The 14480-nt window shown below is 43.2% G+C and overlaps 1 protein-coding gene across 1 annotated transcript in view; it reads right to left on the bottom strand.

Annotated features, from left to right (window-relative positions):
* Window positions 1-14480, bottom strand: part of LOC122788660 (nucleolysin TIAR-like) — an 859280-nt gene that overhangs the window by 207479 nt on the left and 637321 nt on the right. The window lies entirely within an intron of this gene.

The raw sequence follows: 14480 nt of genomic DNA, 5'->3' as shown, positions 1-14480 counted from the left end.
TGGTTTTCAATAAAAAGATTAAGGGCTGCTTGACGGCTCCATAGGGTCTTTGGAACAAATGACTGGCAAACAGAGCAGGATTTGTAAACATGGGAAGTCCCTGGGCAAGAGAGGCAGAGGTCGTGGCTGTCTTTTTGTAGGACTTGACCTCTGCACTTGCATTTTCCCTTTCTAGACAACATGGACTGAAATCAGCTAATGATTAAATAAATGACAGCAACCAGAACAAGAGAAAAAAGTAAAGGTTCCCAAACAGGGTACTTATCTTTTTAGATGTCTTTTGTGCAGAGCAGAATAAGCGAGCTGACTTTCGACTGGCAGCATAAATGTTCTGAGGTCTGTGCGTGTGGATGTCACATTTATGGCCCATGGTTTATGGTACCTACATGCGACTTCCCATCACAATGCAGCAGCCAGGCTAACCTTTTGTATACAGGCCGGATTGTTCAGTCGCCTTAGGCAGAGGATCCCACATGTTTAGAATACTGCAACTTGAGAACAGAAGGACTTTTTTTTTTTTTTTTTAACACTAATATACTTTTGCCCATATCTTGGTGATAACTTAAAGGCATTACAAATGAACACTGTAGTATTGATGGATGTTTATCTATAATACCAAAAGGTTTAAAATATACTATCCTTTATGTAAACTGCAATTACTACTGCAAAATCTTTAAAGCTATTCTTTAAAGTTTCTTTATAGAGTTTATTTTCTATTTTACAAAAGTAAGACTGTGCATGGTGTCAAATTACATCCATATTTTACTTAGTATACACTATAGTTTTTTCCTAACACATGTTTAACATTTATCTATTTGCAGTTCATCTGCTTTATGGAGTGTTGTGTGACAAAGCACTGTAAAAGGTTGAGATGAAAAGGTGGTTACGTACTTGATAAACACAACCACAAATGTTTATCTCCTGAAATATATACAAAGTGCACAACGATAAATCCATGTGGTCTGATTTTCTTCCAGCACTGGTTGTTGGATCAGACCTCAGCACAAACTCTGAAGCCTCTTATTTCCAGGGCTCTGACTCCTCCCCTACCCTTAACCCACTCTTACCTCAGACTGAGTTTGCCCCCATCCAACACAGAAAGAGCTACTCCTGCACTCTCAGATATCAAGTTAGGAAGAGAGAAGGAGGGATGTTGACAGGGACAAAAATCAGACAACATGGATCTATTGTTATGGTAAGTACATAAGTTTGTATCCAATATTGGCTATTTTCATCCAATTCAACACATGGGCAAGATTCCCAAGCTGTTAGTCTGGGTGGTATCAAGGAAGTGACATTCCTAAGGGTGGCGGAGCCAAAAAAATACACGTGATCTAAGACTGTGCATCCAGTTTATAATGAAACAAAAGTGTGGACTGTGGACAAAGGTCTGTAGCACTAACTTAGTCAATGGGAAGTCTTCTAGAAAAAGCTGCTGAGTTAGATATTGTTCTAGTGGAATGAGCCTTAGATTTGGTTAGTAAAGCCAAATTATTTTTGTTACAGACAAAAGAAATGCAATCAGACAAACATCTTGAGAGAGTAACAGAAAAGGTTTACCTAATTTTGGCTTTGAAAATGCGACAACCTACTGATCATATTTCCTGAATTGTTTTGTTCTCTGAAGACAGAATCTGAGCTGACGAACATCTAACATATGTAAAACATTCACCCCGTTCAAGTACCTTGGAAAAAAATACTGGTAAATTTATTGGCTAATTTAAGTTGGTCTCAGATGCCACCTTAGGGAGAAGACATTAGTTCTCAGAGAAACTCTTGCCTTTGTGAAAACAGCTAGGGAGATTTGCAGGACAGAGCCTGCAATTCCGAAATCCACCTGGCTGGTGTAACTGCCACCAGAAAAATTTACTTCCAATGCAAATGGTATCGCACAGAGGAAGTAGGTCCTCGATTGGAAGTTGTAAAAGAAAGGTTCCTCTCAAAAAAGGTTTTGTAAATCTTTAGGGATGCAATAGAGGAATCATTATGGCCAATGTGGAAGTTTATGACAGCTGCCACAGGAAGTCTAATGATGTAATAACTAGACACCTTGTCAAAGTTCCGCCCATATTAGAATTATCTGAACAGGTACTGAAAAGGGTCCAGTCCTCAGAAGATTGCCCAGAGAACATTCTCCATTTACTGTGGTATACCTTTTTTGTGGTTGGCTTCTGAGAAGCAAATATGATCCTGACAACCACATAGGGAAGCCTGGTATCTATGGCTATGGTCAAAACTGGAGAGGCCATGTGGTCAATTTCACGGACTTATTCAGAGGAAGCAATCTGGACAGGTGAGGTAAAAGATATGGATATTGATCCAACATCCAAGGCGGATGTAATACTAGAGGTCACAAACTGTTAAGACCATAAGAGGGCAATGGGGATCAGCTTAGCCTTGCACTGTCTTGCTTTCTGTATTAGCATGTTCATTACAGGTAAGGGAGGAAAAGCATACTGGAGGCCTGGGGATCAACTGTGGACCACAGCACCCTCAGTGATTGACCTTTTGGAGGGATCAGGTGACCTAAATGCTCCACTTCTGGTTAGATATGAGGAAAAGAGGTCACAGCAAGGTTGGCCCCAGGGATGAAAAATCAAAGTTGCCACTGCTAGATAAGGTACCACTCGTGACATGTCAATAGAACCTTACTCGATCTGTCTGCTAAAACAATGACAGACCCCATGATGTCAACTGCTACTAGAAAGCAATGAAGACATCACCCACTGCAAAACTCTTATGGACTCTTAATATAGAGGGTAGGAACGAGCTCCCTCCTTTTTGTTGATGTACCATATGACAGTCACCTGTATGGAAATCACACCTTTGGGGAGGAGATCCTAGATTGCCTCCAATGTTAGGCCATCTCATCTTAAAGACACTGAAGTGAGGACTATTTTCTATGGGTGACCATGCAACTTGGACCATCCTTCACTTTGAAATGCCCCCCCCACTCCCACTCATGAAGGGAGGCATCCATGATTACTACTGTTACTTGAGTGTCCATATGGAAAGGACTGCCCTCTGATACAGAACAGGATGTAATCCACCAGGTAATGTGCTGCATGCAAGTCTGAGTGAGCCAGATCTTTGCATGTAACGGATGAATGCTCTGAGACCATTGTACTGTTAAGGACAACTGGAGCACTTTGATATGATATCTGACTAGTGGGACTATCAGAATTGTGGATGCAATTAGACCTATGAGATGCAACACCAATCTTGCTATAAAACTCAAACTCCATAACCTTTCTAACTACAACATCATTACTACTATTCTCCTTACTACCTCTAAATTGTTCTATTTCTGGCTGCTATAATTCCTCTCTGGCTCCTATACTTTATCTCATTGTATTGTTACTGCTCTCCCTTACACCTCCATCACCTTACACCCTTCTCTCTAAACCTTTTCAAATTCTGTATTTCTTATCCCCATTTCTTTCCTTCTTGGTATTTATAATCTTGTTTCTTGTAAACTTTTACAGCTATTTTTAGCAAGCTCTGTACATTGTCAATTCACAGCATTATTGTTTAGAAAAAAGTTATGTACTCACTATAACGTTCCTTCTGAGTAGGTAACTTCATTTGTCAGCAACCTGTGGGTATCGGATCCGAGCCGGCAAAATACCAAGCTAAAGATCCAAGATCCGAGCTCCTCCCCTTACCCAAACTACCCTGCAACCTCCTTCCAATCTAAGAACCTGAGAAACCTGACTCAGACAAAACAAAACTCTAGCATCCAAACCTAGAGTTCAGCTAAAAAACCATCCAGGTTAGGGGGAAGGAGGGAGGGACGGTTGCTGACAAATGAAGTTACCTACTCAGATGGAACGTTATGGTGAGTACATAACTTCTTCATCTGAAGTAGCCAACTTCATTTGATCAGCACCTGTGGGACAGAGTCCCCAGCTACCGGAAATCTTGGGAGGCCCTCAACGAAGAATATTCCGGAGCACTGCAGAGCCAAAAGCAGGCCTTCCTCTAGACATCAAATCTAGTTTATGAGAAATAAAGGTGTGAGGGGATGCCCAGGTAGCCGCTGAACAAATGTCATCCAGGGAAACTCTAAACCAGAATGCAGCAGACGTTGCCATAGAACGCGTAGAATGAGCATGAACTCCCATTGGTTCTGGCAAGCCAAATTCTCTATATGCTAAGAGGATACAACCCGAAATCCACCTGGCAAGAGTCACTTTAGAAATCGGTTTCCCTAGAAAAGGTTTTGCAAAGGAGACGAAAAGTTGGTCAGATCTACGAAAGGCAGCCATCCTGTGTAAATAAAAACGTAACTATCTGCAAGCATCCAGTAAATTAAGTTTATACTCCTTTGTTCTGGTAATAAGGGAAAAATTCCGGCAAATTAATGGATTGATTAATGTTAGTCTCGGAAGCAACTTTGGGAAGAAAGGAGGGATTAGTCCTGAGAGATGCCCTGTCCTTGTGAAATACAAGGTATGGAGGTTTGATACAAAGAGCCTGAAGCTCAGACACTCTCCTGGCAGAGGTAATGGCTACCAAAAAGGCCATCTTCCATGACAAGAACTTCAGATCGACGGAAGCTGCGGGTTCAAACGGAGGCGCGACTAATGCCTGAAGAACCAAGGTCAGGTCCTACGGTGGGGATGAATTTCTAATAGGAGGTCTCAAAAGAAAGGTACCTTTTAGAAAGGCCTTACAAATTCTGATAGAGAGAGAGCCAAAGTTGTCCCCATTATGGAAATGGGAAATAGCAGCCACCTGAACCTTTACAGTAGATGAGCTGGCCCCTGCTGAAAAATGAGGCAAGAATTCTAGAACCACTGGAATAGGAGCGGTAAAGGGATCAAAGTTCTTGCGTGAAGCCTAAATAAAACATTTCCATTTACTATTGTAAATCTTCCTGGTAGAGGGTTTATGTGCCACCACCAGAATGGACTTGACTAGAGAAGAGATACCGGGAGTCCCGGCAACTAAGGAAACTGAATCAGCCAAGCTGAGAGCTTGGGCTCGTCCAGGTTCAGAGGGGCCATTCCCGAGAGATGAGAGATCAGATCCTGAATGGGATCCACGATCCAGAGAGGAGCTATGAGATGAGACCGTAGGCAGGGGAACCAGAGTTGACGAGGCCAGATTGTGACTATGAGAATAATCTTCCTCCCCGAATGACAAGCTTTCTGCATAAATTTTGTCATCAGCGGAAGTGGTGGATACGCATAAAGACCAGGCGGCCAAGCATGAACTAGAGCGTCTCTGGGGGCTTCCCCTAAAGGAGGAATTAGAGTGAAAAACTCACTGCACTTCGCGTTGGAAGGCGATGCGAAGAGATCGCAAGGTTGATCCCACTTGAGGAAGATCTGTTCCGCTACGAAGGAATTCAGAAACCATTCATAAGGAGAGAGGACAATTCTGCTCAATTTGTCCGCCAGAATGCTGAACTGACCCTGAATGTGCGTCGCTAACAAGAAGCGGTTGGTGGAGATCACCCATTCCCAAACTCTCATGGCTTCCCGGCAAAGAGGGTTAGACCTGGTTCCCCCGTTTGTTGATATATCAGACCAGCGACATATTGTCTGATTGAATCGCAATAGTCCCCGGAGGAAGGAAGGCATGAAGGGCCTGCAACGCTAAAAGGACAGCCCTCATCCTCCAGTACATTTATATGCAGAATGCTCTCAGTCTGAGTTCACATGCCTTGGACAGTCCTGCCCGCACAATGCCCCCCCCCCATAGGCAGGAGTTGTCCGTGGTCACTGTGGCCTGGGGTAGGGGCATATAAAAGGTCGTCCTTCCCGAAGGGCTCGGGATTGGAGCCACCACGAGGGAGTTCCTGCAAACCCTGCTGAGGGGAATCGGCAAGTCTAGTGGATGGTGTAGAATGGACCACTGGACTTGCAAAGTGCACTGTAGAACCCTCATGTGCAGACGAGCATAAGGGATCAAGTTGATTGCTGCCGCCATGGACCCCAAAGCTCTCAGGACTAACTCTGCTGGGGGAGCAGGCGACTGAAGAAGAGCTAGTACATGCAGAGTCATGCTGTGAAGTCTGTCTGATATTAGGAAAGCCTTGGTCTGAAGGGAATCTATCCTAGCACCTATGAAAGTCAATAACCTGAACAGGTTGGAGGAACGACTTCTTGACATTTATAGTGATACCCAACTGGGATGATAAACAGAGGAAGAAGTCCGTGGCTAGAGAGAGTAGATGCCTGGTGAGGGCGGTGAGGAGCTAGTCGTCTAGGCACGGGAAGACCTATATGCCCTGGAGCCTCAGGTGGGCCGCTACAACTGCCATGACCTTGGTGAACACCCTGGGGGTTGTGGTGAGACTGAAGAGTAGGACCCACAACTGGTAATGACTGGCCCCTAGCCAAAAGCTGAGAAACCTCCTGGACAGTCTGTCCATGAAAATATGCTAGTACGCATCCTCGAGGTCTATGGAGCACATCCAGTCCTCCTCCTGCAAGAGGGGCAGGATGGATTGAAGCATGACCATCTGGAATTTCTCCTTGGCAACGAAAAGATTCACTGTGGACAGGTTGAGGATCGGCCTTAAGTCCCCCGTCTTTTTTGGCACCAGAAAGCACCTGGAGTAAATGCCTAAACCGAACTGGTCTGGGGGCACATGCTGGATTGGCTCTTTTTTCTAACAGCTTTTTTACTTCCAAAACTGTGGCCTCCCTTTGAGTGGGTGGAGCATCTGGGAGGCGTCTTGAATAAGGGGCTTGTTTACGAAGGGAAAATATAAACAGAATGCACCAAGGTAACACACAATAACGTTTAATGAAAACAAAAAGTAAGACAGAGGTGAGCGCTTTCGCAACAATAGTTGCTTCATCAGACAAAGATCAAGTGAATAGCACTGCTTAAATAGGTAAAAAAACAATCTCATCAATTAATGATGTCATACACCAAAAGTTATTTACAGAGACAGTTACAACATGAGAATAGTAATGGCATGAATAAGATAGAAAATGCTGAATACTGCATAAAATACATTTGCATATGCATAAAATGTAATATAATAAAGGTAACAATAAAAATAAAAATGAACAATAAAAATTGTCAATGTTTAAGGCGTCTAGCTTTCAAGAATGGAATCAAAGAGGTGGTACCATTGAGGCCTGGTTATCTTTCTGCATTAAGTTTCAGTATCCATTTCTGTTCATGGCTCTCTAACATTTTCTATATCTCCACCTCTCAGATTTCTATATATGTGTTGCAAGACAAAGAATTTGAAGGAATGAGAAGAGTCTGTGCACATAACATGATTAGCAAGTGCATTTGTTTACTTATTATTCCTAATGTCACGGATATGTTCTAAAATTCTGTCTTTAAAAAGCCTATTAGTTTTGCCAATGTAGAAGGCAGGACATTGCTGGCAAAAACAACAGTAATGACGTCAGTAGTCTTGCAATCTGAATAAGTGTTGGAATGTAGTTTAAAATGTCTGGTTGGATGAATATATATGTTTTTACTGTAGATATATGGGCATGCACTACATGATCTACATGGAAAAGTGCCGTGACGGGTGGAAATGCATGTAGTGTTGCGTGGTTCACTGTTGCAAAGATACTGTTTAAGTGACCTATTGTTCCTAAAGCGTGGAGTATTGGCAATTGTGGCATTAAGGTTAGGGACCTCTTGTAACAGATGCCAATGTCTCCTAATAACATCAGTGTATTGCTTAATGTTACTAGCAAATTGGAACACAACTCTAAAATCATTACTAGTCGGAACGACATTGTTATCAGCAGAATCATTCCTAGTAGATTGAAAGTATGGTCTACATCTGGTATGTCTCATTTGCCAAGCATTGGAAATAGTCTTATCAATGTCAGCATCATGGTAACCCCTTTCCAGAAAATCAGATTTTAAACTGTTAAGAGCAATCTCTACATCCTCATCTTTATCATGTAGTCTTAAGGTCCTAAAGACTTGGCCTTTAAGTGCATTCTTAGGTGTATGTCTAGGGTGCATGCTGGATTTATGTAAAAGTATATTCTTTCTGGTCGGTTTAAAATAAATAGTACTATTTAACTGATTTAAACTAGACCTAGTAATGTGTACATCAAGAAAGTTGATGTCAGTGGCAGAGATCTGGTGAGAAAATCTCAAAAAATCAGTGGTGGTGTGTAGGTATTGTAAAAATGAGGTAAAGTCCGAACCATTACCTTTCCATAACTTGAAGACAGTCTACAAAACGTGCATACCATAGTACTTGTCCTAAGAAAGGATTCTTGTCAGACAGAATGTTAACTTCTTCCCAGCAAACTAAGGCAAGGTTGGCGTAGCTGTTGGCACAGGTAGTCCCCATGGCTATGCCAACCTTCTGTAAATAAAACTGTTCTTGGAACGTAACAATGTTATTTTCCATGATAACTTCTAGTAAACTGCAAATCAATTGAATTTTGGTATTATTAAAACACTTAACTGTCAAACTCTCTTGTCATTTCAATGCCCCATGTATTGGGTATGCTGGTGAATAGCGATTCTATATCCATGGTAACCAAGACAAAATCTAAATCTGTATCTGTATCAATACTATCCATTCTGTTATGCAACCTTAAGAACATCTTGGTGTCCCTTAGTATAGTATGACAATTCTCTAAAAGGCCATGTAGGCTTGCCTTCAACATATATAGAAAGGGGTTCAGTGCACCATCCAGCCCCCGAGACTACGGACCGCATTTGGTGGTGTGTAAAGATCTTTATGGACCTTAGGTAGACCATAAATACTAGGGACAACAGGTTTAGTAATATTAAAATATTTAAAAAGTGGTTCATCAATTAAACCAGTAATAAGTAGATCAAAAAGGAAAAACGAAACTATCAATAATTGCATTTACAGCAGGTTTAGAAATGCACTGGTATGTATCAGTGTTTAATAAAAAAATTTCCATTTGTTGTACGTATAGTTCTTTATCTAAGAGAACTATACCACCACCCTTATCTGCTTAATAACCAGAGTGTGTAAATTCCTTAATTCTTTCAGAGCTCTCTGCTCTTCTGAAGTCAAATTACAGAGAGTAATCATCGCTATCAGATACACTTATTTCTCTGAATGTAGTTTCACATATCAATAAATCTTTGAACCCCAGGTGGAGTAATTGGTATAAATGTACTAGGTTTGTAAACATTTTGCACATTGTCTGTATTTACTGGAAACATACATTTCAAAGATAAGTTTCTCCCTAGTAGCCTTAGATCTTTCAACATTTCAGTTATATCTGCCTTCCTCGCAGGTACAAATGATAGCCTAGTATGAACCTATGAACCTAAATAAAGGGTTATTTGCCCTAGGTCATTTATAAGCCTAGCCAGAGTGTGTTTGGCTTTCGCCATCCATTTTAAATTAATTTTGCTATGCCCTTTTTCGAGGTTAGTATACTGTGCCTCTGTCCAACAGTGACACAGAAGTGGTACCCGGGGTAAACCTACCATCTCCCATCCACTCAAGATTCCTCTTGAAGAGAGTCAATGAGAGGACTCTGCCTAACCTGGACTGGGATTTTATTCCAGAGTGAAGGGAGCCTCTGGGTTATGAATCTGCCCCTCCAGCATGTCCTATTTATTTCAGTGCTGAGGTTCAAGTCTCTCGAGCACGTAGCTCGATGGGATTTGGATTTTCTTAGGTGCAGCATGTCCATTAATTCCGGGTTGGACATGGCTTTATAGGTCAGGCACAGATCGCCTCTGAGCAGGCGGCATGCCACTGAGTAGAGCTGGAGTTTCTTTAACCGGGCAGCATATGGCATCTGTTTGAGCCCTTGGGTCCCCAGGTCCCCAATTACTTCTTCTGTACTTAATGGATTACCACCTATGTGGTAATTTGTGGGCACTTTGTTTTTGCCAAAGGGGATGACTATACACTTTGCGTTTAGCTTGAGGCCATGGCTATGGCACCAGTAGTCTGTTTCTATGAGGCCCTTTTGGAGGATGCTTGTGTCGGCTGGAGAGTCTATTATGGCGCCCAGTTTGCAGTCATCTGCGAACTTAGTCAGCCACAGTCCTTCCGTGTTGGCCTGTACCTCCGAGAAATACATACCGAACAAGAGAGGTCCCAGGACTGAGCCTTGGGGGATGCCACTTGTAACTAGTTTGGAGTCTGACATGGCTCCAGCAATTCTAACCATGTGGGTTCTGTCCTTGAGCCAGTTTGCAACCCATCTAGTGACATAGGGGTTTATATTTAAGCTGGTGAGCTTATCTATAATGCCCGAGTGGGGTATTGTATCGAAGGCTTTTGCGAGGTCCAGGTAGGCTGTGTGGACCACCTTCCCCTCGTCAATGGCCTTGGTGACTGTAAGAAATCAGCCAGGTTTAAGAGGCAGGATCTGCCCTTAAAGCCGAACTGGGTAGGATCCAGTGTCTGGAGGTCCCCAATATCTTTATTTATGAGGTCCATGATGATCCTTTCCATAGCTTTGCAGACCAAGCTAGTCAGGCTTATGGGGCGATAGTTTCCAGGATCCGTTGAGGTACCACCTTTGTGGAGAGGGACCACTGTTGCTGTACGCCACTCTTTGGGTACATATCCTGTAGTAAGGCTGAGATTGAACAGTAGTTTTATGTTTGGGTTTAGCTCTTCTTGGAATTCATGTAGGACGCAGCCCGGGACACCGTCTGGTCCCACTGATGCTGTGTTTTTTGCTTTGGAGAGGGCAGATCTTACCCGAGCATCTGAGATGTCAGGGGGGGCAACACTCTGCTGGGATAAATATTTGCCCTTTTGGTGGGGAGGGGGGTTTGCGCTGAACCTGTCAGCTAGGATGTTGGCAATGTTTGTGGGTTCGGTGTATTTTTTGTCATTCTGGACTAATTCTGAGCATATCTGGGAATTCCCACCCAGGTTCCTAACATAACTAAAGAAAGCCTTGTGATTATCCTTAGTGTCCTGTGCAATTTTTCTCTCGAAGCTGGCCTTAGACGATTTTATGAGTGCCCGTAGTTTTTTGCCAATACTGATCAGAGATGCCTTCCCTTTTTGGGATTTTGCTCTATCATGCAAGTAGCTTCCTCCTCCTATTGTATAGTTTGTTTATGGCTGGGGTCCACCAGACAGGACGTCTGCCTTTGGAGGACTGGGTCTTAAGTTGTTCAGGATTAAGTTCAAAAGAGGAGATATTAATAACCAGACCTGTAGTTATATGCGCCTCCTCTTGTGTAGTTGAACTGTTCCTTCCATCTGGTTGGTCCTGGATGTGTGTCCATTGTGCGGAAGACTCTCAGTTCGAGTTCTGAAAGGAAGTGCTGCCTTTAGAGTGAAGTCGCCCTTCTTGGTGTCTAAAAAAATGCTTGTGTCGTTTCTGCTCTCCTTTAGATTAGAATCCACAGTTGCAGAGTTATTAGAAATGTGTGATGCTGCAGATGGTGTCGGTAGAGGTATATTCTTCATTTTATGTCCCGTATTTTCTTTAACGTTGTTAGAAATCTTGCTATCATTTGATACAATAGCTACATCCTGTTGAACGCTATCAATGCATGCAGCATCTGAAAGTACTCTCGCTGTAGCTGCCAGATCAGTAGAGGAACCGGAAATAGTACCGGAAGTAGCAGCTCTAGTTGTGCGCTCATTTAAAGCGATGCTGTGAGCGCTATTTGGCATAAGGTTCCCTTGAGTTGTTCTATGCATGTTTTTTCTCTGGGCCATGAGAAAACGATATTAGCAAAGTCATGTTTATCTCCGTTTAATTTAGATAGTTTAGTTGTTTGCAGCTTTTTTTCATAAGCTATTATACTATCTTGCAACTGGCTCATCTTGATGGCAATATCTGGTGAGAAACTCTCAGTAATATTGGACTCTAAAGCAATGATTTCTGCTTTCAGCTCAAGTTCAATTGGTGAAAAAAATTCCAATAAAAGTTCCATGCATTTGGAGCTAAACTAAGTTAAGCTCTTGCCATTTACGTAGTAAAATAGGATAGGTTTCTCCATAGGTAGGCATGTTGAGTATTCTGAGACCACGAGGGATAATCTTGGCTTCTGGTGAAGCTTGTAAGTGCAGGCGCTGCCATTGTAGCCTCTTGTATTTATACATTAAGTTTTCCAAATTTTTATATTGCTCAAGAAACTCAGGTATGCGTTGAGTAGTTGAAGCATTAATGAAAACTTTTAGTTATGTACTTACCATAAATTTAGATGTTTGGGATCCATCTCGTCTACATTCTGTACTGATGGGCTCGGAGCCGACTCGGCACGCTATGCTATAGAGCGAAGCCTCTTATTGGCTGAGCTATTCTTTATCCCAGGATGCACCACCACTAATCCCCCAGATCTCGTTTGTCCGCATTCATGCACACATACATAACTTGTTTATATAACATTGCCAGATGTTTCAAGATGAAACAATAGAATTTGGACCGTCCGATCTCTTCTGATCTCCAAGGCAGGGGGAAGGAGGGTGGGGGTATAAGGAATGTAGGCGAGATGGATCCCAAACATCTAAAGTTATGGTAAGTACATAACTAAAAGATGTTATGTGATCCTATCTCGCCTACATTCTGTACTGATGGGACAGCGTCCCTAGCACCTAATTCCTGGGTGGCTCACTGGAAAACACTCCTGAGCACTGTGGAACCAAATGAAGCTCGCCCTCGAGATGCCACATCCAATTTGTAGTGGGAAATGAAAGTGTGTGGGGAAGACCACGTAGCCGCAGCACAAATGTCACTAATGGCAAGCTTAGAATGGAATGCTATTGAAGTAACCATAGCTCTTGTAGAGTGAGCTTTGACAGGGGTCGTAAGCTCTTTATTAGAAGAGGAATAAGCTTGACTAATACAGTCCCTGATCCATTTGGCAATAGTGACCTTTGTGACGGCTTTGCCCAATTTATTATCTGAAAAGGATACAAATAATTGATCTGTTTTCCTTATTTGTTTGGTCCTATCTAAATAAAAACGCAATTGCCTGTGGACATCTAATGTGTGGAATATGTATTCCGCTTTGTTTGAGTACTTTGGAAAGAAAACTGGAAGTTCTAATGGCTGTTGTAGACAAAAACTGGAACAAACCTTAGGGACAAAGGATGGATTTGGCCTGAGAGATGCTCTATCTTTGTGAAAAACCAGGTACGGAGGTTTTACAGACAAAGCTTGAAGCTCTGAAACCCTTCTGGCTGAAGTAATCGCAACCAGAAAGGCAGTTTTCCACGATAGAAAATTCAAATCACATGTTGCTGCCGGTTCGAAGGGGGGGGGGGGGTTAAGGCACGTAACACCACATCGAGATCCCATGGAGGAGCAGGATGAGAAATCGGAGGTCGTAAAACCGCAGCACCTTTCATGAAGGTCTTACACAATCTGTTGCCCATTAAAGGTGGGTTTATAGATTCGTGAAAATTGGAAATATTTGCCAATTGAACCTTGATGGTAGAGACTGAGGAACCTTGATTGAATAGGGAAGTTAGAAATTTCAGGACTTCCGATACAGGAATAGTGATGGGATCCAGACCTCGGAGTTGAGCCCAAATAGCAAATCTCTTCCATTTGCTAGTATACAACTTCTTAGTGGCAGACTTGTGGGCCTAAGATAAGATATGTATGACTTCCGGGTCTAAGGTATGATTCCTGACTATAGTCGGAAGAGGAGGAGCCAAGCTGTTAATTTCAAGGTGTGGAGGGACTGGTGGAGTAGTCCCGACTGATGAACTAATAGGTCTGGGATCTGATCCAGGAACCACGGACCGTCCAGTGCATGTTTCCAAAGATAGGGGAACCATACCTGACGAGGCCAGTAAGGAGCAACTAAGATCATTTTGCTCCCCAAGTGAGACGCCTTTTGAATCACTCTGGGAAGGAGGGGAACTGGGGGAAAGGCGTATAGCAAGCCGGTGGGCCAAGGATGGGCTAGTGCGTCCATAGGGCTCTCCCCCGGAGCCGGGGTGAGGGAGAACAACTTTTTGCACTTCGCATTCAGCGGGGTTGCGAAGATATCACAACAAGGAATTCCCCATTTGCTGAAAATCTGAGTTGCAATCGTATTGTTCAGAGACCACTCGTGTGGAGAGAGGATCGTTCTTGCTCAGTCTGTCGGCTATGACATTGGACTTGCCAGGGATATGAGTCGCCACTAGAAATCGTTTGGTCGACACTGCCCATTCCCAAACTCTCATGGCCTCTCTGCAAAGGGGGTAGGATCTGGTCTGTTGTCGGAGTGAACGGCAATTACGCCCTGAGGGAGGTAATCGTAAAGGGCTTGTAGGGACAGAAACACCGCCCTCATTTCTAAGATGTTGATATGAAGAAGGCTCTCTTCCGAATGCCATTTGCCTTGGACTGACCTGCCCAGGGAATGCCCCCCCACCCCACCTGGGAGGCGTCCGTAGTCAAAGTGGCCACAGGAGGAGGTGGAACAAAGGGTCGTCCCTGATCCAGATTGGAGGGCACCAGCCACCAGCGAAGGTCCCGTTTGCAGGTTTCCATGATCCATATGAGGTGACTGACAGGGAGATCTTGAAAGGACCACTGTGTTGAAAGAAGCCACTGGAGAATTCTCATGTG

Source organism: Protopterus annectens, chromosome 14.part0 (genome assembly GCF_019279795.1).
Source record: "Protopterus annectens isolate FY-2018-M chromosome 14.part0, PAN1.0, whole genome shotgun sequence".
Classification (NCBI taxonomy): domain Eukaryota; kingdom Metazoa; phylum Chordata; order Ceratodontiformes; family Protopteridae; genus Protopterus; species Protopterus annectens.
Note: the sequence above shows the minus strand (reverse complement) of the source record. Positions and strands in the feature narration are given on the sequence as shown.